Source organism: Bactrocera oleae, chromosome 2, assembly GCF_042242935.1.
Source record: "Bactrocera oleae isolate idBacOlea1 chromosome 2, idBacOlea1, whole genome shotgun sequence".
In the NCBI taxonomy this organism is placed as follows: domain Eukaryota; kingdom Metazoa; phylum Arthropoda; class Insecta; order Diptera; family Tephritidae; genus Bactrocera; species Bactrocera oleae.
Window position 1 is genome coordinate 8,973,147 of NC_091536.1, and position 25,029 is coordinate 8,998,175.

The 25,029-nt window shown below is 37.0% G+C and overlaps 1 long non-coding RNA gene across 1 annotated transcript; it reads left to right on the forward strand.

The window, feature by feature from the left end:
- The first annotated feature begins 1,763 nt into the window (after positions 1 to 1,763).
- On the forward strand, positions 1,764 to 2,558 carry LOC106618340 (uncharacterized). The gene is made up of 2 exons (XR_001330748.3): positions 1,764 to 1,899; positions 1,958 to 2,558. It is a non-coding gene; the product is annotated as an uncharacterized lncRNA (long non-coding RNA).
- The last annotated feature ends 22,471 nt before the right edge of the window (positions 2,559 to 25,029 follow it).

A 25,029-nucleotide genomic window follows, 5' to 3' on the forward strand; every position in this document is an offset into this window, starting at 1 on the left:
CACCTGCCAGCTTTGTAGGGATATCAAACCTAGGCAGTTGCAGAATATCTCTTAATTTATTCATCATTGCCAATATAGTACGATAAACGGTTTTAATCAACTCAACAAAATATCAACATTTTAAGATCGACTACTTCTCTACTCGATCTTTCCAATTTAGATGAAGACGCTGACACTAGGAGATGTCAAATCACTAGGATTTTTTGCTACCTTAGAAACGGTATACTAACGTATTTTTATTTGCGACCAAATACTATATTTTATATATGTAGTATTTTATAAGTTGACTTTTATATTTCGGGATTTGACATCAGAACGTTTTGATATACGAGCGAATATTTGTCTCAGCCAAAGAATTAAATCTCGAACATTTTTGGGCGATCATTTTCCGAGGTGGATTAACTTAGCAATAGTATATCAATGAACTCTATTCAAATTTTGGCGGAGAAGCTTCATCAAGGGTCCGGGTTTATCGATGGAACTCTCTGAAACGAATTTCGTGAAGGTCGTCCAAAGCAGTTGTTGTTTCGGAAACTATAGATGCAAACTGATATTACAAGATCAGATGTCACCAAAAAAAATTTGTTCTCATTCGATCTCGCGAGAGAAATGTATAAAAAATATGATAGCGATTCTTCGAAACACGTCTAGAAGTATAACATCGTGACTTATGATGAAACGTGGATTTATGTGTGTTGATGATGCCTGTTGTTTTGGAAAAACTGGACATGTCGCCACGATAACACTGGAACAACGCAGAATAGTAAATTCTTACTGGTACACAACCATTCGTTGCCTGTTGTCTTTCAAGAAATCAGAAAAACTAACCGCCGAAGGAGGATCACTCTTCACCACGGCAATGCCCGCTCTCACACATCGACTGAAACAACTGCATTTTTAAACACTTAAAATATCGATTTGATGGATCACCCATCGTATAGGCCCGAATTGGACCGATTGACTTCTTTTTATTCCCGTACGTAAAAAATAAACTGAGAGGTTAACGTTTCTCGACACCTGAAGAGGCGGTTGCGTTCAGTTTTGGAGATATGTACCTCAATCAGATTGACAAAAGTGCTACGACATTTGGCTCAAACGCATGCTAAAGTGTATGGGCCTAAATGGAGAATATTTTTAAAAACAATAAAGCGATTTCAAAGTCAATCCTGGTATATCAAACCTTTCATAGGAGCTTAAGGCATCGTTATTATAGTTAAATATTATACATAATTGGGGCTTGCATTTCTTGCTAGATGTTAGGCGAGCTTCTCTACCCTTTTCCAAGTAAGAGACCCTTCGCCCTAATCCGCATATGAACAGCTGATATATTTTCGTCATTGCTTGTTATATGAAAACACTGCATAAATTTGGATAAAGTTTTGTGGTTTCACCTAAATGTGGGCGGTGCCACGTTCATAATCCAGGCGGAGTTTGAACGTATTTAGTTAGAAATATGAATCTCCGAAGTATTTAAAACAATATATGAGAACAATTAAGATAGAAAGAGATATCTGTGGCTGAACCGACAAACATAGCTAAATATATTGTACCCAGAGCTTGCGTCTGCTTTAGTTCTACGGAGTCGAATTCCGACGATCAAAAATGCGATTTCCGTAAATTGTATTTAACATTGCCAAACTTACATCAGCCTCTCACATTCATATTCATTATAATCTCGCATAACTTTTTATCACTGAGCTCGTTTTAACCTCTCAAAGTATTTTCCAAACATAAACTAATTTTTTCAATCTTCTGTAGCTTTGATTGCTTTATGAAGTTTTTTTTTGGGTATTTGAAAATGAAATTTTACTGAATTGCTCAAACTATATTCCATTCCGCTTAGCGTTATCGCGCATATAAATAAACATTCAAAGGGTCACGCAAGAACAAACCATAAAAGTAGATACCTAAAATCGCAGCTATAACTAAATTCCACTAATATCAAATATCATTTCAGCAATAAAATGCATTAGATGCCAATTTATTTATTTCCTACGTTTTGTGCCATTAATCGTCAAGAACCTAAGACAAATCACTCAATCAGTGTGTCGCTTCAACAGAACGCCCGAAGCGAAGACACACAAACAATCATGCGACAAAATAACCGAAGGAGGAAAGACGCTGCAGAGCCACAACCAACGGTGAACTGATGGACTGCACAGCAGTCCGACATAGTCGCGGCACTCACGCTCAGTATTGACAATTTCTTCCACATAAAGCAATCTTCCACCATCGCTAAACGACATAAACTGACATAGCTGCAAATCCAAATCTGAGCGCCGAAAAACAAAGCCAATTCCAGCTGCCGCCACGTCACCAAAGCTTAACTTAATTGATTGACCTGCTCAATGCATAAGGAGGCTATAAGCGGACGCTAAAAACTTTTATGGCAATACCGCTGAAAGTCAATTTTCAAAAGTCGCAAAGGTAGAAAGCAAAAGCACATAGCTAAATCTTGTTAGCTGTAAGGCGGCCAAGCTCACCACTGACACGGAAGTTAGAATACGAATATGTTGAGCAGTAATAAAGATGACCTGTCTGTTGATTTTGTCATTCAATCAATCGCATTTAGAAATTAATAACTGGAAATTGTAGTATGACCACAGGCTAGTCGCCTAGCAATAGTGCTGTGAGACAGCGCTGCGCCTACAAAAGGACCGGTGACAACAAAGCTACACACGCCCAATAGCCAAAAACTTCGAGCAACAACAATATCAATAGTGAGGTGCATGCTGTAATAAGTTTATTCTATCCAAAGTAGTAGTTTACGAGGGCCACCTCAGAAGACAGTGAAACTTTGAACAATATATACCTGTATTTACTAAGTCAAAAAGTTTGCTGTTACTCAAAAAGTCAGCAGTGGGCTTAGCCGAGTCCATGAAACCTCCAATAGTGTTTTAAAAATTAAAAAGTTTTTCATCAAACGCCGAGGCTGTTCAAAGTTTCTGGTAACCTTGTAAGTATTTTGATTAGCCAAAGGTTGAATTGGGTTTTCTTGAGTATAGAGATGGCTAACGGACTATGGCCGAGCGTAACCTTCGTACCGTATTTGAAAGTCACCACAAACACCAAAGAAACTGAGTCATGTCCCACTTGATCCGTGAAAAGCAGAGGACACATCGGTCTATCTTAGTTCTATTTCTAAGACTGTAAGCTCCAACGTGTAAAGGTTTGTAAATTGTTAAGAAAAATCTTCAAAACTGGAGAATATGTTCTGATTTCACAACAAACGAGAAACAAATTGTCTATCCAATGTGACTTCAGAGCAATAGTAATCCCATGGGTTTTGAGTAGAAAACAAGATGTGTATCTGGTCAGCTGTTTAAAATAGCAATCGTTGTCTCTCTTCACCATTTTTAAAGTCGCGATTTTACTCCAGAAGCTATTGCTTAACTTTATTAGACTCTTTCCATCTAATTTCATTACGTTACCAGTAGCCATGGATCTCTCTCATGATCATTTAGTTTTATCACAGAAAATGATAGAAAATCCGCCTAATCTAAGGTGGATTGCCACCGATCCTACTAATAGATAAGTGTGATTTGTAAGTACCAACCTATACTAGTTTCCATTACAGAGACTCATCATAACCTTTCGTCATGGTAAGATTTCTATAAATTTGAACGAAACTAACTCACTTCAATGATCTTAAGTCGGTGAGTCACGCAAACTGCGACAGCCTTTATCTAGGCTATGTTACTCAGACAAATGAAAGTGTACAGGTTTTGTTACTGCGAGGGAAATAATAGCGAGCTTATCAAACTATCCTCATTTAGCAAGAGAATTGGACGATATCTACGAAAGAATGACGATCGTTGATGATGATTGCAATGTCCCAAAATAAATAACGACAGCGAGCGAGTGATCGACGACGACGTATGCTCACTACCGTAGTTGCTAAACGATGATCACAAGTGATGATAATGTGTTGTCACATTGGCGCTTACTTTACCTAAATGATCGGCAAGCCCACAGGGCGCAGCAGCTTGTAAAAGCCAAATTCAGTTTTGACCATATGAGTGTAGTTCCTCAAAGGCACATAAGACAGCGTTTGCCCCATTTTAGTAAGACCAAAAAATAACAAAACAAAGCAAACTAAACATAAAATTGAGTAGTCAAAATAGCTTAACTTGATTTTGTAAAATTCTGAAAAGATCGCTTTAAGAGTAGGCTATCTTGTCGAACATCTTATACTGTGACCTAGAATATTAAAAATTTCTAACATTTAATAAAAATATTACTTCTTCATTGGGACATTAGAGTAAATGCAATACATTTTGCAGCAAGTCTTCATTGTGGCCTTACTCGACTTTTGCAGTTTTTAACACGATCATAGTGCTACTCTTAAACACCAGCCATATTTCAACGCTCCTACTTCTCTCACCAATTTCTGTTCGATTACTAGAATGAAGCACATGTCGGCAAGAAAATTTCTTCGGAATTGTCAGCCAAATCCTAGCCGTCACTTCGCCACTTTTGCGCCATTTCCACTTCAGACGCCGCTTGTAGCCGCGTCTCCGACTGCTATTGATCATTCATTGGATCTATGCGCTGTCAGCTATAATTTCTATTGCTTCGTTCTTCTTATGCTCGTCCATTCTTTTGTTGACATAAACTATCCATATGAATAGCAATAAGATGCAACCACAACAGCAACAAAACACAACCAATCAGATTTGGCGCATTCGATGTTTGTCCAGCAACCTGCATAATCATTAATCCATGGAATTTACTTTGCGCCAGCTTAATTTAGTTCTCGCTTGTCAATATATTATTTTCTGAAATTGTTGATCAATCTGTGAAATTCCTGGGAGCGCATGAATTCAAATTGCTCTCAAGCATTACAAAAATTTATGTAGAGTATTGCCAGATGTTTGAAAATTTAAAAAAAAAATTGTTTGTACGCAGGTAAGGAAAAACAGTGTCTAGATTGATCTAGATCGAAACGTTTAAAAGTTGCCAACACAGCAGACAGCTCGACTCGACTCTGCATCTTGATTAAACAAAGAACTCCCATCGAGAGGACAGTGGGGCTCCATTTCCCAAACTCTTTATACCGTTGCGGAACGGGTGGTAGGTTACAACTACTTTGGTAAAAATACCTGGTATACTGGAGACCATAAACCGCGTGAAGAGGAGAGAAGAAGGACGTCCTTCCAATAAAAATAATAGATTGGCAGAAAGACGTGAGTAGATACCCACGAAATTTGGAAGAAAGACTTCTCGACACTAAATGTCGAAAGCAGTGCCCTTCTTCAATGTAATGCTGGAAATAGTGATACTCTAAAACGATAATGCTACTGAAATACGAAGATAAGCAGCGCAGCCTCTTCCAGCCTAGACAGAGAAGCGAAAGGTTTTTATCTTTTGGTGAGAAAGGACAAGACAAAGCACCTGGAGGTCACACACAAAGATTCCTCATGTCTTGAAAACTGCTACGTTGGCAGCTATAAATTTGAAAAAGTGAAGGACTTTGTGTATTTGTCTCGGTACCAGGATAAATACCACAAACAATCTAAGTCTGGAGATCCAGCGCAGTATAACTCTTGCCAATGATGCCAACTTTGAGATCAGTAGGCATGTGAGAAGCAGATCCTTCTCTCGACGAACAAAGATTATGCTCTATAAGTCTCTTATCATTACCGTCCTATGACGATGACGAACCAAGATGGGAAATCAGTTAAAGCACTCGAGATAACTGTTCTCTGCAACGTCTTTGGAGTCGTCCGCGTAAACGGTAAGTACCGAAGAAGGTAGATGCATGAACTGTATGAGCACTACAGCGACATGGATATAGTGAAGCGCATAAAAATCTAACGATTATGATGTCTAGGCCATATCGTACGCACGAAAGATGATGAAAGATGAAAGAAGATTCAATGATGTGATCTCGCAAAGGATAGAGTTAATTGGTGCTGTGTTGTGTTTTTGGCCCTGAACTACCCACGGTGGTAGTGTCAAAAAAATAAGGTTTTTTTAACCAAAATACAAGTAAAAAGCACTGTACCCTTAGACGTAACTACAAACCCAAGATCAGAACTTTTAGCAAGCATATTTAGTAAAAACTCGGAATTTTTAAAAAACCATATTTCGCTTAACTCTTTTCCCGACGGCAATGACGGCTGACTACTAAATTCATTCAAAACTGCGTACGTAGAAAGTTAAGCAGGATTACAAGTATATGGAATATTATCTTGATATTATTTTGTCTTTTATTTGAGGTCTTACGCCTCAGAATCTATGGATTATTGAAAGCTATAAGGAAGTTATACGAAGCTCCCAGATGATATTATAAATAATTTTGAAATAAGAAAAAATAGAACCTGATTCCTTGACGCTTTCGATTCTTTCATACTGAAAATCAGTAGATCATTGACCAAAGAGCGACCGAAGGATAGTTGATAAATAAGGACAAGTAGCTTTACGGGCTCTCTGGAAGTTTTTGCTTCTTGGTATTCGAAAATTATGTAAAATTTATGTAAAATACCTTGCTTGAATGTCTGCTCTGTTACAAAAGTTTTAGAGGCGGAAAAAAACAAACATCTAGAATTTGCTGATGTTCATATCTTATCTTTAATGTGTACTACTCAAGTCAACAAATCCTCCGGTCTCCTATATATTATATATTCTTCAAACAAAAATTTCCATTCCTCGTCAATGGTATTATTTCTTTTTGGAATTTTTCAAACTCTGGCAACACCTTTTTAAATTTTTTATTTCATTATTTATTTCTCTGCACTTGCGCTCTAATTCTAACTCACTATATTCATAAACATACCGACGTACATATATATGCACTTCGCTAGCACACCAGAGGATCGTAACCGATCACAAGCCACTTCAGAGCCATGCCGTCGGACGCACATGGTGGCTCCAACGCCATCACCATATCAGCGCCGCCAAATGTTATACAATCGCAGACTGCCCGTCGTTTGCCGTGAATGTTGATATTACGTTTTGTTGCTGTTGTTATACGCTTCAACTTACACACAAACAGTCAAGCATATTTTCCGTAAACTTGTAGATGTAGAGCGATGATTTGAGACAACTGAGTTGTTGGCCAACCTGTGTGTTGGGAACTCAATTTATTATTACCCAGAGCAAGTCAATGCAGACTCCACTGAGTTAACAGTAAAGCTATAAGACCGCAGAGCTGTCAGTATTGTCATTGGTTGCAAGTGAGTATAGTATTCGTTATTGTTATTGTTGTTATTTGCTTTTGTTGCTTTATAGCTGTGCTAAGTGATTGATTGGTGAAACTGATTGATTGAGTGATTGATTTAATGGGGAGAAGACAATAACGTCGCATTCGTATGCCACACTGCCGGCTGGCTGGCTGGCTGCCTCACTGACTGGCTGGTTGTGTTGTTGTGCGCAGCCCGATTGTCTTCGTAACTGGCTGACGGCCTGTGGCTATGGAAATTACTCGCCTTTATAGTTATGTAGACTGCACGGTGACTTCGTTTTGATTCTGTATACAAGTATTTTTTATAAGTTTATAGCTCAAGTTTTTTTTGTTACCCACACTTATTGTTATTGGAGTCTATCAATGCAGAAATTACGACCTTTTGTTGATTTCTTTATATATATATAATATATGTTAATTAGTCACATTTTAGGCGCTATCGTGGAACTTCGAAATAGATTTAAATAATTATTAAAAAATGTATGTACTTACGAGGTGAGTTTGATGTGTCAGTGATTGGTGATTTGAGCTCTGAGTTCTTTGTGTCAATACCGATAACCAAAATCATAGTAATTTGGTATCCGGAAAGATATAATAAACCACGTGGCTACCGGAAGACCTCGAAAAATATACCGCGATATTTGAAAGCTCTAAATGTGAAATTCCGCCTTCTAACTATCTAGCCGCTTCAATTCTGGAACTAAATCCTAAACACATAAGGTATGACAAACGTTCAGGTAGACTCAAAAATCATTGTGTTAGCTCTTTGGAAATGTATACGTGTTAGATCGTAAGATCGTCAACCCCGCTCTTTGAGAGCTAAAATTTCATGAAACACAATCAGTGTCGACTTGAGACATCCGCTGATAGTCTCTCTCTCTCAGCGCTTTAGCGTAACTCCAGGATCCATATAAGTTGCTCATTGTGCATGAACACGGAGGCAATCGAGATATAATATGGACATGCTACATTAACTCATATTCCGAAGCATACCTAATTTGCCGTTACGAACCGTTACCTCTTAATATACTAGATTTGCGCAACGAATAACTTATAAAAGCCACGTCTGCGTTTGCTTTAACTCGACTCGAGCTCGATTTGGTCAAAATCAAAGACATTCATGTCACGAATAATAAGAAAAAAATAAAAATATTGGTCAGAGAAGAATGAAAGTGTCTGAGCCGGTAGATATCTGAACTCGCTTGTATACCAGTCTTCCACGCAAAAATTCCGAGACTGCACTTACTTGATGAAAAATGTAATGTAAAGTTTGGGAGCCGTGAATGAATCAGAGGTTCACACCAAAACATCAAATCCCAGGAATTTACTAAATAGTGTACGTCCCTTGGTTAATGAAAAATACTACAAACCGCATCACTTAAAAATGTTCCTTTGCTGCCCTTTGCTGATTATCCGCCCTAATTTCATAAAAAGCGAAAACTGAACATCGGGAAGTATTTTCTGAGTTCTTCTCAATAATTTTTACCTAGCATTGACGTATATGTTAAGCAATGAGACTGTTTTTCTCAAAAGATCCCTAAACCAAAAGCAACTGCCTTATCAATAAACCCTCGTGCATTCTCATCTAATTTTTTATTGCTTCTACTACGATCTAAAAATGCCAATTTCAACTTTGCCCTCGCTTTAATTTCCACCGAGGTGCTAATTAAGCACCTTTTGGCTTTGATATCGGTTAAGAAAAAAGTGATGGAGGCTAAAACCAACTGCTAGCCGACCATCAATAATTATTTTTACTTTTATTATAGCAATGAGTAATAAATATGTATCTATTTTATTTATATAGGAAGCGTTAAAATGGTAGACTTCACAAGCGCGAGGTATTTGTAGAGCCAGTTGCTGGCACGTGTACGCAAAGTTACAATTCAAAGTTTATTTCTTTCGTACCGGAATAAAGGAAGTAATTTGGTGCCAAGTCAGGATCTACAGTAAATGACTCATCAAATCGATGTTTTGAGTGCTCAAAAATGCAGTTGTTTCAGTCGATGTGTGAGAGCGCGCATTGGCATGGTGAAGAGTGATCCGTCTTCGGCGGATGGTTTTCCTGATTTCTTGAACGGCAACAGGCAACCAAATGTGTTGTGGTGTACCACTCAGAGTTCACTGTTCTGCGTTGTTCTAGTGGTATCGTTGCGACATGTCCAGTTTTTCGAAAAAACAAAAAACCGGCAACTTGTTGCTTACAATACTTGTCTCAATCTCACAATAGGTGACGATGATCTTGCAATTCGTTTTGGAATGATCTACGATCATGATTGAATTCACCATACCAACAATAAACGTTGATCTTTGATGGATGGTCCTTGATGGATGATGGCTTCATCGTCAAAAATTGAATAAAGTTCATCGATGCACGGTTGTTGAGTTAATGAACCTCGAAAGTCGAAAAAAATATCGCGGGAAAATGTACTCGATTTAATTCGATTTTTTGGCCGAAATGAATATTTTAAGTTACTGTAAGCAACACAAAAAGCGTTCGTTTATCTAAACATTCTGAGTGTGTATAACATCAAAAAAGTCAAACTTTACGATAAAGTTATGAATTACCAGTTTGCAATACTAGGGTTACCAATTCCCGACATATAAATGGCAACCTATGTACATATATCCCAGAAAATATTAGAGAACTTCTTTTATGGTATATTTCTACGCAAAAGAACCTGAAAACTTATATTTAAAAGATCTCTAACTATTTACGTAAATAAAAAAAATTACTTTTGTCGTTAGGTTATAAGTTGTCATGTTAACGGCCGTTAATTTGATCTTAAAATTGCAGAATTGACTCTGTCTCGCTTTTATTATTCTTCTGATCAAACATTGGCACCGTAAACATTTTTCCTACTTTTACCAAGAAACGAAAATACAGCGCATTTTTATTTTTCGCTCTGTTTCTCTTTCTCTCTCTTTCTTAGGATCATATATGCTCGTGTAGCATCCGTATTCAACCCGACTGACGTTATTAATACAATCCCAGGATTGCATATAGTTTGGTTAGTTGAAGAATTTAAAGGCTTAATAAATCATTTAGTAAAACGAGTTCTTGTTTTAAAGTTTTTTAAGCTAGTAAACGAGTTATAGTGAAGTATTGTATAAAAATAAAAAAATAAAAATTATTTTATCGCTGTCACATTATATGATTTATCAGAATTGGTTTTGCTTGTCAAATCAAATCAGCGAGTGAAAAATAATAATAATATAAATGCTATCCACTTGATAATCAAAGAAAATTAAGATTTTAAAAGACGGCGCTCGCTAACGAGCTGTGGAGAATTTATTGGCCGAAATTTTTTTTAACAAAGCCGAAACTCTAAAGATTCACTGAAAGAGATAGGAGTTTGTAAATAATGACTATTGTTTGCTTATGTTTTTATAAAAAAAAAATGGTTTATACCTTTGCTAGGCGAAAGCTTAATTATGCTTCAAACACTTTCATACAAAGTGTTATTTTTTTTTTTTTGACTTTGTACCAATCAAAATGCCAACTCATCTACGAAAATAGATTAAAAAATCCCGAAAATCGAAAAACAACATAACGTAACAGAGCTCATCGGCTCAAAGGGTGCAAGTGAATGATGGAATGCCGCTAGCCAAGAAATCACCACGCAGAGCTTGCCAACAATTTCCATTGCTTCTCTGAAACAATTACAAATTTACAGATTTCTTTCACTGATTTATCTTCTTACTTATTATTTGCGCTGCTGAAGAGTTTATCATTGTTATATACCAAAAAAAAGTGCTGCCTTGCCAATAGTCAAGAGTTACAATACAACAATAAAGACTTCTACTTAGTACGAGCTTATAATGGCGCGACGGCAAAGTACCCGAAAACGACCTCCTGGCTCGTCCGCTGAGTCAGCAGAAATACACATTTGTTTGGCATATTTGAGATAAGCTTATTTAGAAAATGGTGTTAATTTGATATGCCCAACCAAGTGTATTAATTGGCTTTTAGTACAGCAGTTTGTTAAGATTTTTTTGATTGGGAAGAAATGTTTCGTAGTGAAGTTACCCATGAATGGTGGGCATTTACGTGCACAGAGAAGGACAGACTGAAAAGGAATGAATGGAGAGAGAGAGAGTAACAGATGGAAAAAGAAAGAGAGAAATAAATAGAGGATGAGAGAGAGAGAGAGATAGATAGAAAGAAATAAAGAGAGATAGACAGTGCAGGAGAGAGAGGGGGAAAGTTTATAAAAAAAAACTCAAGCAACGGGTCTGTTCGTCCACCAGTTGAGCCCCAAGGAAACGGAGATTTAGAGTTTGAGAGAATAAGTTTAGCCGGCATAGAATATTTGCAGTCTTCTAATAATATTTATATTGAAGATCTTTAACTGCCTTTCGCAGAACTTCCGAAAGCGCTGACAGACGGATCAGGGCGAGACAGAATGCGTTAAAGACATACAGGATCGTCAAGATCCTTTATCCGAATTAGAACACGGATGCATTTTACTCACACGGACTACATGATAGTTGTTGGCCTAATGACAGGTCACAACTTACTGACATCACATGCGATCTAGATGAGCATAAGTAACGACGATACATGCAGAAAAGGCAGGGAAGTGGGCATGAGATGGACGCTGGAACACCTTCTTTACTGTTGTGAAACAGTATCAAGAACTCGTCTTAGATATGTAGTAGCTACGCAGTTCAATGACCTTATTGTAGTATCAAAATTAGATATCAAGTTGCTCTTAAAGTTCGCAAAAAGTGTTGACCTCCTGTATGACGAATACTTCAGCTAAAATTAAACTATTTACTAAGGAATTACTAAGGATCAGTAGGTATATGGATGGCATGACAGCCGGCCAGTATAACCATCGCTGTATATTAGCACGGTTTCTTTTAAGTTGCACAAATCCGACCTTCATCCAAATTTTCATTCGTTTCATATTAATCATATTTCAACTACTCCGATCTATTCAGAAACAAAATGCTATTAAAATCACGTTGTATAAGGCGGCTACGCTATAAAACAGCTGCTCAGGCACTTTTCACAGAAATCGTGCTAAGCAGGTTTTGCTATGTATTTGATGAGATTGGCAAGAAATAATCCTGACAAACCTCGTAAATCGGTCCTATATTGTTAACAATTGTACCGTCTGAAGGGAACAAACGCTCCGAAGCGGCCAGATTTGGTCAAGAAGAGAAAAAGTGTGTACTATCAGGCCCTACACCTCGATAGTGATTCGCCAGAAACTCCGGGATCCACATCCACCCTATAGTTCGAATCTTTAATCAAATGACCTGTGCCTGTCTATGGCGAATGATTTTGCAGGTGAAAAGTTGGAATCAAGAGCAAGTTGTGAACACCGATTTTTGACGGATATAATCATACTAACAATGCCAAGATAAAACCTTCAATTTAATGAAAAAATAATACATTTATTATTAGAGGCCTTTTATACTTATATAGAAACAAGAATCCTAAAGCTGTATAACCTAAAGCATGGAAAAGCATCAAAATTCTGAAAAAGATCGTTGAATTATATTTATTTTTAGTATTATAATTGGTAAAGTTCAATGATCCTCTAAAAACTCAGAACACAACCCTTGCTAGTAACTGTGCGTCTAAACCTAAGTCCATAAATACATATGTAGATATAAACGAGTGCCCTATTAAATATGTAGAAAGCGAAAAGCAAATGTCTATATACTCGTAAATACAATTTATTTCAATTTCCAAAAAAGTATTCCATTCAGCAAAGTAGAAAACATGAAAAACGTGCCCTTAAGTATTTTGCCGCCGGTTTTTCAAGCAATCACCCCGCCGCAACGTTCGTGCTTGGAATACCCGTTAATAGCGCGGAAGCACTGCTTTCCTACCAATTTCAGTTCACTGAATTGGGGCGCACGCGCGTTACGCTATAATTGTTGTTGCTACAGCTATGCAAATTCAATGGTATCCATTTACTTTAATGACCCAAAAAAGTGGTTACTAAGCGTTTAACTTCGGCAAGATTTTTATGTCAATATTTTTTTTTTTTGTTTAAAGGGAGTGAGCTGTGTAATAGATAATATAAATATTTTAAAATATAAAACTTATCTGATTGCTTTTTTACATAAAAAGTTGGACAATAATATGCAAACACTCGTTGATTGCAACATTTCAACACAGTATCAACCTCACACAATAGAAAAAAATTCCAGACGGTAAAAATTTGTTAAAATCGTAGTATTTCTTATATCTCAAGGTAAATGACTGATTTAATAGAATATAAAGAGTCTACCCACAAGAACGACATGATGTTAAAATGAAATCAAACACTCAAATTTGGACAAAAAGGCTTTGGTTAAAATGAACTTTACTATGCAGATAATTTTATGCCATTTATGTTTTGAACAAAATGTTTGCATATCTCCACCTGTTTACGGTAATTTTCGATTTTCGTACGCTAGTACGGCTTTAGTATGCTTCTAACTCCTCGAGCGTTGTTGGTTGATTGGCGATGATGCCACCATACCACAATCCGCACCAAACGGTAAATTTTTGGGAATACAATTGCGTTTCCTGAACCACACGCAATTTTTATTCACTCCAATAGCGACAATTCTATTTGTTGACGAAGCCATTAAGCTAGAAATGGGCCTCATCTGAGACGACCGTGTTTTTAGCGTAGAGCTCTTACAGTAGCCACCGGAGAACGTAAATTTGCGTAATAATCTTGGACAATTTCCAAACGTTGTACCAAAGTAAAACGAGACATTATTAAATGGCAAACCTTATTGGACACACTAACAAAATTTGACACAAATCCGTAAACATACATGGCCGTCAAAATCACTTCCGAGCTGTCAAAATCTCTTCATCAATATTGGTTATTAGTTCTAGTAAAAAGAAATCCATTATTTTTGCATTAAATTGGAGGTTTTATTTTGCATAGTTATAATTATCCGCTTTAGGTGAAATATGCACCGTTTTATTTGACTACTTGTTGCCATATTGAGCATAATTGCATAATGCCTTTCTCATTGAAACCAACGTCTCTATTGGTAAAAAGCTGGGACAACTTGTTTCAACAAGATTCTGTTGGGACGAATTTTTCACCAGTGAAATCAATCGGCGTTGGAACAAATAGTAACCACTTGATGCTAGCTCCATATTATGAGCTAGATGCATAAGAATATCCCAACTAAGCTCCCGGAACTTCTAGCGACTCACTATCGAAGTGTGTGATCTGGCGTTGTTATCTGGGCACAAAATTATTCTACTAATGACCAAAGCTAACCACATTTGGGCTGTTGCTTAATTTAGATGATCCAATTGCTAACAGTACTGGTTCGAGTTAAGAGTTTGGTCATAGGGGAGCAGCTCATGAGCATCGCAGCAGGGTTTTTAACATTAACTCATATGGCACCCATACATCGGCTTCATTTTATACTAACATGACGATCGGACTCGACAATTTTCATGATTTTATCGATATTTTCGACAATTGGGATATTTTCGACAATCCTTGAAATCAAAATGAACGTGAAGGGAATCGACGAAACCGAAATTGTGCGTGAATGACAGCTACAGTGTCAGGGACATAGAGACTACTCATACTCATACTTTCAGCTACTTGTAAATTGTAAAATAAGGCGTTTTACTCTTCGCTGGTGTAATATTTCATAAGTGCTCAAACAATACTGAGTCAGCGAATCAACGAAATGTCTGAAATGTTTTTAGTACGAAATCTTTTCTTTCTAACGCCATATTGATTGCGCTCATACAATGCGAGCTGTAGAAAAATAAGGAATTTATTTTTACTAGACTTGACACGGTCTAGTAGAAAAATGTAATTTTTCATGCGTCAAAGGCATGAATTTCATCACGCAACAAAGGACAATAACTGTTCTCTTTTCAAGGTGATGACGGATTTGTTCAAAATGGGAGATCCTGACGTTGTGCTATCCACAGCAGTCAGTTTCTGCTTAGCTTTTCGAAGGTTTCTCCAAAATATTATGAAAAACACTCTGATGTCCCTTATAACCTGAAATATAATATGTTTTTGGAAAAATCTTAGGGAATGAGGCCTAGCTGAATCTTTTTTTTTTTGATAAGTTTCGGCTTTTCATCAATAGAGACTGGAAGCAGTAAGATTTGATTGGTTTGATGTGCTTTCAACTATAAGTATTATGACATTCAGCTGTTGCAATGACTGGCTTGCTAGAGCAGACACTTTGAATATAAAAACGTGGATTGAATCAAATTTTACGAGGACACCTACTCGTTCGTTCTTTAGAGGCAAAATACCCTGTAAAATCTTTATGAAAAAAATTTATTTTCTAACAGCGAAAAGTCCTAGGTATTGTACTTTTCATATAAAAAATTTTACAAAACTACATACAGCTCTGAACTAGCTTGAAAAGGTGGATGTAGTCACTATTGTGAGTTTAAGCTGATCTTTATTTTTACTGGGTTTAAAGAAAGATCTGAACTTGCGCCTAAACGTTTCTTGCACAGACTAATAAATAGTTTCTGCTTAAATGAGTTGAAGAAAGCAGAATTGTTCTCCAGAAACTTATTACATACTTGTACATAATAAAGCTTGCACAAACTTAAATGAAAGCATCTTTTTCACATAACTAATTATCTCTTTCTAATAGCCACACTGTCAATATAATAAACGTATAACTACAAAAAAACATGTATATGTCTTAAGTATCTATGTAGATGCTACTCAATCTTCACTTTTCAATTTTATGACGTTAATTAAGCCACGCCCCTAATGCTGGCTGCACACAGCCATTGATATATTTCGTCACGTACGGATGCACTTACGAGTATGTAACTACCTATTGCTGTTATTTTCATACCCTGAACTGGGTGTATTAAGTTTGGCACGATGTTTGTAACACCCAGTAGAAAACGTCTGAGGCCCTACAAAATATATATCTAAATGATTAGTGTCATTGAGTCGATTTAGCCATGTCTGTCTGTTCGTATGTATATACGCGAACTAGTCGCTCAGTTTTTTAGATATCGATCTAAAATTTTGCACACATTCTTTTCTCCCTCGTTTGTCGGAACCTCCCGATATCGGACCACTATAGCATATAGCTACCATACAAGCTAAACGATCGAAATAAAGTTATTGTATGAAAAACTTTTTAATTGGCCAAAATATCTTCTCAAAATGGCATGGGTTATTACTTAAAGCATTATTGCAATCTTCGAAGAAATTGTTCGGATCGGACAACTTTAGTGGTATAGCTACCATACAAACTGAACGATCGGAATCAAGTTCTTGTAAAGATCCTGTTATATTTGTGAAGGGTATTATAGCTTCGGTGCAACCGAAGTTAAGGTTTCGTCGTGTTCTTAATTGCACTTAACCCGAGCTATATGAGTGCATGTGTACTTGAAAGCTTTTATATAAATACCCATTTCCTATATCGATTTTTCCGTAAATTGTAATTAACAATTACGTAATAAATTTACATAACATGGGATTTTCTCTTTTTCTGCCAATATTTGATGCATTTCAGTTCAATGATTTCCGTTTCACGCTTCTTCGCATATTTTTTCAATTCCTACAACGATTGCATCAAAGTTCACTGCTTCTTACGTCTTACGATTCGTGCGAACTGATAAGCGAGTATGTAAATAGAAATCACTAATTAATTGCTAACACACTTTAATTGAGTAACCAATTGTTTCTAGTAAAAATTAGTCTGTATTGGTTTTGATGATCACGTTTAACGGATTTGATTTGTTGCGATAGAAGGCAGAAATAGTAAGAAAGGCTTTGAAGACTTGTTATACTCTTGCAACATGTTGCTACAAAGTATAATAGTTTTGTCCACCTAAAACTTCTTGAGATAGATATAGGATTATGTATATATAAATAATTAGGATAACGAGACTAGTTGAAAATCGGGTGACAGTCTATCCGTTCGGCCGTCTGTCCGTGCAAGCTGTAACTGAAGTAAAACTTAAAATATTTTGACGGGTTTGCTATAAACTACTAAAAACGCGATTAATCAATAAATAAAAATGCCAGAGACATTAGATTTTATACCAATGATGATACAATAGGACTTTATGGATGCAATTTCCGAAGGAATTGTTCAGATCGGACTACTAGAGCATATAGCTACCATACAATCCAACTGATCAAAGAGGATTTTGTATAGGGTGTTATAACTTCGGTGCAACCTAAATTTAAATTTTTTTATATACATAAGTATGTATATTTTTTATAGGATCTACGACGCTTTCTTCTGGGTGTTGCAAACTAAGAAGAATTATAAGGAATTTTTTAAAAACAATCTGCTACTTTTATACTTTGCTGCTTATTGTTTTTTATAGTAAATAACAGTTTAAACGAACAAATAATAATACAATATAATAATTAATTTAATCTGTAACAAGAAATTAACAGTAGAAGTGATACAAATTCGGAGTAGTACTGTTCGACCTACTATTACCGTAAAAGTAAACAGTTTAAATTTTTTTGTGCCACAACGAACAAAAAAACCACTAATGATGAAGAACTTCAAGGCAATTGTTCGGCAAGTCGACGAAGTCAAGTTTTGAAAAAGTTAAACTAACACGATATGCGAAACGAAGTGTAAACAGCTCCACAAAGATAATAGTGAATTTAAAAAGAAAGCCAGATGTAAGCCGAACGGCGAGACTTGTCTTCAAGAGCCCGACAAATTTTATAATTTGCAATTTAATTAATACCTTTAATCATAGACTTTCACTGATAACTGAGTTGGAAAGGTGACTACCACTGCGTAAACTGTGAGTTCTAATGGGCCTCTAAGAGGCGGTTCAAAATGTACTGTTTATTTAAAGCATTGGTTAATTATTTACACTTATGTGTACATATTACGCTATGTATGTATAAGCTTCCAAAATATTTTGTCAGAGACTTGATCACGCAGATGATAAAATGTATAAAAGAATCTGGAGTAAATCTGAAATCGATCGTTAGCCAAACAAGCGTGAAGGCAGAACTTTTAATTAGCGCAAGAAATTTTTAAAACTGCATATATCACTAATCTGCATCAGAAGCATTTTTGTAAGTACCTCTGTTCTCATGTGTTAAATTTTGTTATGGTTTGAGTTGCCAGATTGTTGATATAATGTATAGTGCACGACTTGGTAGCACTATAATTTAGGCCTTTTTATATAGTTATCTATAGTTTAAAATTTTTCCAGTTAACTACAACTTCTCTAGTGATAGTACTTATATAAACCAGGTAAGGTTCCACGATGTCTTTTGAGAATATTTTTTGTACTACAGGGAGTGCTATGTTATATGCTATATGCTATGAACAAAAACAATGCACCGAAAAAGTTATGATTCAGGCTTTCAGATATCTCAGTGTACACATCCTCGAAAATATCCTGATAAACAGAGCCCATATAACATTAATATTGAGAATGAGACAAAAACGAATGCACAATATATATAATTTCTTAACTTACCAATCCAAACAGGCTTAGCTCTTCGAAAAAATAGCACTTGGCCGGATAAAATAGAAGTTAGAAACTGTTTGTTGGAATATGGTCAAAAAATTATTGAACAGAAATATTGATATTGACTGGTGAACGTTTTCAGATTTACGGTACCAGCAATATACACGCAGTAGACAACTTGGCAGAGGTTCAAAAATAATATTGAGCCGATTATTTAGGTTGTAGCTTCATAAACGTATTCCCCATAAAATGTTGAAATAAACATTCACTTCCAGTTATGGTGAGAATTTTGAAATTTTACTGCTACTGGCAGTTCTTTAGAACAGTAAGTCATCTGCAAACGACTTTTCTTTGATTAAATGCACTTTCAAGTTATAAATATATCGAATTCAAAACTCCGGCAACGCTCTACAACTATTAATGTCCTCAGCGCCTGTTAAAAGCTTCAGTGATTCGCTGAGAAAAAATTAAGAAATACTTGAGCTCAAGCGTAAGCATCCTCAGCGCGCTGCAGAGGCGCCAATGTGCGCGATCAGCACTGATAACACCTCCTGCAGCAAAAAAAAATTTCGCGCGCGCGCACCCACACAGACACTCGCATGTATCAGCGCGGCGCCCACAATCAAGCACTGCATTACAGCATCAACGCTGAATCGTATTAAAGCTTCCAGTTTCAATAGCTGCACCGCAACAAGCGCCCGTAAGGGTGATCAGCGATAAAAGGAAACGCGCGCGCGCACACACACATGCGCACTCGCTGACCAAAAGTTGATGAGAATCGCCTGCGATCCACCAGCCGATGAATGGCAGCCACCGAAGTGTAGATTGCAATAAAGCTGCTGTAAAAGAGCTAGTGCATACCCCAAAGCTGCGCTGCTATGCTCCGCTAGGCATGTTGATGTCTTTTGCAGGTGTGTGTGTGTGTGTTTGTTTGGTTTTTGAGATCACAATCATTTCTGTAATATTTTTTGAATTTAATTAGTCGCTTACACACCGGCGCCCACTCGCCAAAAACGAAGCATGCGCGTCCTCGCATAAATACATAAATACACACATATGCATTAATTATATGTATGTATATGTTGAATACTTCGATATTTATGTATGTATGTATATATGGGCGCCTACGGTGACCATAAATATACACATATTTGGCTTGCGATAAACCAATCGCCAATACCATTCGTTCGGAGTGGGCGTGACTGCTGCATTAATAAAGACATCTTTGTTGATATGATTTTAGGCGTTGATAGCGTAAACGCTAAGCTTGTGGGTGTTGCTGATGCTCGCGAGCATGAGCACATCGTACTTGTTTTTATGGCAAGTCTGTGTGTGTGTGTTTTTGCTTCCTCATGCACTTGGTGGATATTGCGGTATTGTTGGCTCGCTGTACGATTTATACTTGTAAATTATGACAATATGAAAACGCTCGCTGAATAATTTTAAGCCAAAAATTGTAGCTATGAAAGTGCTGAGACTGAGATAAGCCGCAGAAAGAATTTGAGGTCATTAATTTCAGTCAAAGAGTTTTAGTGAGTCAAAAGAGAAAAATGTGACTTAATAATTGTATTTCATTAACTTAGTGTTACAAAAAAATCCTCTCTACAAATACAGCTACTCTTGATAATAAAAGAACTAAAATTTCAAATTAATGGCTTTATAATTTAGAAGTCAATCTAAGATTAGGCAAGCATAGAGTGAACTAAGACCCTAGTTTGGTATAAGTTTTCTTATTTTAAACGTCCACTAAACGGAAGACAAATTCCATATTCTCATTTGTGTAAATATAACTGGAAGAGCATTTATCAATCGATCAATACTAATATGAACGCCCCGATAATACTTATTTGCTTTTAGTTTCTTGACTTCCTCTTCTTAAAACATATATTTAAAATGAAGTCAACACATTAGTTATACAGATAAGTTGAAAGGTGAAACGCACATAGAAGCAAGATTCCTCTGTAGCAATCCCCACATATAAGCATACTTCAAACTATACCATCTGATCTAAATTTACCCAGACTAACAAAAAAAACAACATTTTCACACATTTTAATACAATACACAATTCTCAACAGTACACTTGGGTTCAGTTGGCCTTCAGTGCCTTCAGCGAACTTAGGCTTTTTTCGATAACGGCTCATTTTTAGAGCGTCATTCGCTAGATTGTTGAAAAGTTTCAACGTCATATACATAAATCCACGCCTCGTCATCAGTAATCATAACTCTCTTGATGAATGTAGAAAATTCAGATATTATTCAAGCGTCTCTTTTGCGACCTATACTCGACGTAGTTTTTGCTAAACATTTGAGTATTTTGGTATCCCCGAATGTTCTGGGAACGCTCTTTCTCCCTCTCTCATGCACTAGTGCTACCCAACTATAGTAAGACCAATTACGGCGCTATAGTGTGGTTGACAGGCATACAGTAATCTACCTACCGGAAGCTAATGAAAAGGGTTCAGCGATGCGCCATGCATAACGAGAGTTCTCTAATGCATCATCAGGTAACTCTAGACTTAACATATACGTGGACAAGAAAGCAAAAACTACTTCGCGACTTCACTTCTGCAGGCCACAAAGGCATGGATAGCAATGAAATAGTGTAGAAGATTGCCAAAAGTGGTGTACGGCTGTCATCCGAAAATGAGACCGACATCGGTAAATCAATGAAATGATCTATCGACGTACAAGTATAAAATGGTAAAAGTCAAGCTGTAGATCGGAAATACACCCTACTCACTCTCGATAAACGGTACGGTAGAAACATTATTAAAATACTGTCTGGTGGCGGTGCACGCCTGCAGAATGGGGCTGACATATCGAGCTAAATGCAGGAAATGTTAAGAACATGGCACAAGGGCAACAATGGACCATATCTCGATACGTTTGGTATGGCACAACTCTCGTTTTTATGATGGAAATATACTTGTAGGTAGATTAACAAAAGGCGCCAAGTGCACTTCTCCTTTAACCAGCAAGTCTATCAACGCTACGTCACTACAAAGTCCAGTGTGAGGTCCCATTGTGCAAAGTCCCATAGCATACAAGTAAAAAGAAAATCAATATTTGGGTACTCGAACACATAGTCCCAGGCCTTGGCACATCACCAATACAAGGAAACCCACAAAAATACTTTGGGGTGGTCTGTCCACTATATACCTGAAATTTTCTACTTTTTACAAAGATGGAATTGATTAAAATACACCCCTCAGATCTAATCTTAAAAAACTGAGCATTCAGCCGTTTAAGTAGGAATGTGTTACACGGTCTAGCGAGTTTTTGAAAAGTGCTTAGTTGGAACTGACGTCGAAGCACAATGACCTTACTGATAGCTTAAGTTCAGTCGTTTACGGTAAGTCACTCTTCTGGGGAGGTCGAACCAAGAAATCAATTGCAAGCGCAAACTGTCAAATTAGCCAATGAACTTCATTGGCAAGTCAAAAGATTTTATTAAATTCGGTGTAATTATATTAACTATGCGAAATCGCAATTCAAATAAAAACCAACTGCTAAGTAATACACACTACTCGTACTTAGTGTGTAAGCAAAGCACACTACTTAACTAGTTTGATTTATGAATGAATGAAAGCATGCAGGCAGTGAATTAGTTGAGGGTGAATTGGCATTTTTTGCGAATTTGCAGTTTTTCTAACATAACAACCACAGCAACTGTGCAGTATCGCTGAAAAATCATTTATGGCACTACATTTGCTCTGCGCCGCCGCAGCGCACTGCTCTAAATGATGACCTAATTACCATAATCACACAAATGTCGCTCGTAAATAATCGTCAGTGGCAGCAGGCGAACGTCGAGCGACGCAACGCAATGCAGCGTGATACACACATCTACATATATGCGAATTCCTGCTTACAATGCTTGGTGCGATCGGTCGCAGTGCGAGGTGGCAACTCAGCGCCAACAACGCAGTTCAACACAGTTCAGTTGCAAAAAAGCTGAGAAAAAATATTTCACCAAGCAAAAACAAATAAAAGAGTATGCATGTTTGCGTGTGTATGTGTAGGCATTTGTATACCACCGCGGCCACATGTGGTGTTCTAAGCACTGCCACTCACTTGAACCACCAATGAAGTGGCGCAACCAGCAATCGTTCGCTGTGGCAGTCCCACTGTGTAGGTGCTCGTGTGTGCTTGTTGTGTTGGTGAAGGTGGAAGTGGCAGCGGTGGCGGTAGATCTCTGAAATGTTCAACATTTGATTTATGGCGTTGACTCTTGGTTGATCTTTTTTCGTTTACTATAAATTTTGCATTTTTACGCTGCATTTATTATTTTTCATTATTTATTATAATTTTTTGGATTCCTCTTACAATTTAAAATCGAAGGCGGTTAACCAACTAGTTTAGTGCATATTTATCTTTGAGTTTTTTTTTTGTGCTTTATCTTTTTTGTTAATTAAAATAAAAAAATATTATGAAAAAATTCCCTATCAAAATTATTTTGGTCAATGAAAATGCCTTGAAATATTTCTCAGCCCAAATTTTTTATTAAGATAAAATAGGATAAGCTTAATACTCTAGAGAGCAATTGCATAATTGTTTATACTATTGTTTATTTTCAATTTGAAAACTCCATACTGTTTCCTCATTCAGACCCTCCGTCATAAGTACATATTCGATTTACAAGTCAGTCAGAGTAGATTTTAATCTACAGTAACGACTTGTATTGCAGCCAATGACTGATTTTAAACAAGCCTCTCTCTATCTGTTCTAAATGAAGTCATCGGAACCGAGATAAAGTGAGATTACCCTTTATAAAGAACTTACAGTCCACTGCAACGTCAGTTGAAAGAGAGAGATAAAAAAAAAGAAATGAAATACTTTAAGATATGTTACAATATATCAGAGCGAAAGACTGGATCCCATTAACTTCTTTCTGTGTTATACTCTATGTTGGGTTAGATTCGGTTAAAATGCCGATCCTGTTGCAATCGTAAACAAGGATCTCACTTGGACAGCCTGGAACGCCGGTGCCTAAAACTCAAATATAATATTCATAAAGACACACATAAATTAGGGAAGTGCTTTGGACGTACATACAAATTTCTTGAGGCAGTTATCTTTCCTAGTTTACCGAAAGTATGACTGCGAAGATGTTTAAGCTTCAGTCTTGCAAAAACTGGACAATAGAGATGAAAGTGCTTGGATGTTTATCCTTAACACGTGGATGCCTATTGAAAAATTTCCAGTATGAACTGCTACGTTTACGCAAAGATGAACCTAGTGGAAAGCCAGTGGTCCAGTGGATCACCCACGTTCTACTCTAAGCCAGAAAAATCCCGTAGTAGCACAGGAGCTGGACACCGACCAACGCCTGCTAAGCTAACGCGAGGTTCAAAAGCCTAGTGCTAGAACGCAAGAGAACAACGACGTTCCTCTTCAACGGAAGTGGGTCGAGAGTACCGTCTATATAGTGAAGTATATGAAGTAATGAAGCACCTTGATGCTATCAATAATAGTGAGACAGACACTCTTTATCTAACTTTGAGCACACAGTGGGCGAGCTCAAAGCTAGTCTTGCCGCTCTGCTTAGCTTATTTCTGAGATAGCTTATTTCCCTGAAGTAGGCTTCACTTCAAAGCAATACATCTACTTTTGCCTTAATAGAAGGCACTTCTACCTGAAAGACACTGCAGTGATCCGGTGGCTAAATACTAAGGTGGATGGAGAATCCTTGAGGCCTTGAATTTTCTGCCATGGTTTGATTATAACTTTGGAGCTTACAGGTATGTTATGTCGGAACTATTCAGCTTCTAACAAGTTAGTTTATCGGCAAAAAAAACTTTTACTGGAACCATTCAAAAATTCATTTACCACGAAAAAAAACTGTTGTATGCAATTACCGACGGTAATCCGTTTAAATACGGATTTTCAAACAACGTCGATCGTATGAGGCCATCTGCGAGTTTAAAAATTTGAATCCGAAGAGCATCGAAGATCCAGCATCGTTACAAAAGTGATCATCGAATGAACAGTGTCCCGCTTCGAAAAGAGATGAGTTCTATATCTAATACCTATAAAAATTGGCTGTATTAGATAAGAACTACAAAGAATCAGCGACCATTTAGAAGAAAAGTTTTCTCAAGACTGGGTTCGAATTCCTCAAGAAAAAATCTGGCCTTGATGAACTCATCAGGTATTTTATTTCTATATAGGCTAATAAAGATATGGAATAATTCGGTTAGTCGTATCAACAACCCTTCTTTTGCTTTCATTTGGAAAAAGAATATCGAAGCTTCATCAGAGTACGCCTTGGACCATTCCGCACATTTTTAAGCCATCGATGTATATTCCTACCCTCACAATACTAATCTGCATTCCCTCTGGAGGAAACCTCACCTGAAAGTATCTATTAATGTTCAGCCTCGAAAGAAGCCAAAGCTGGAAGTTT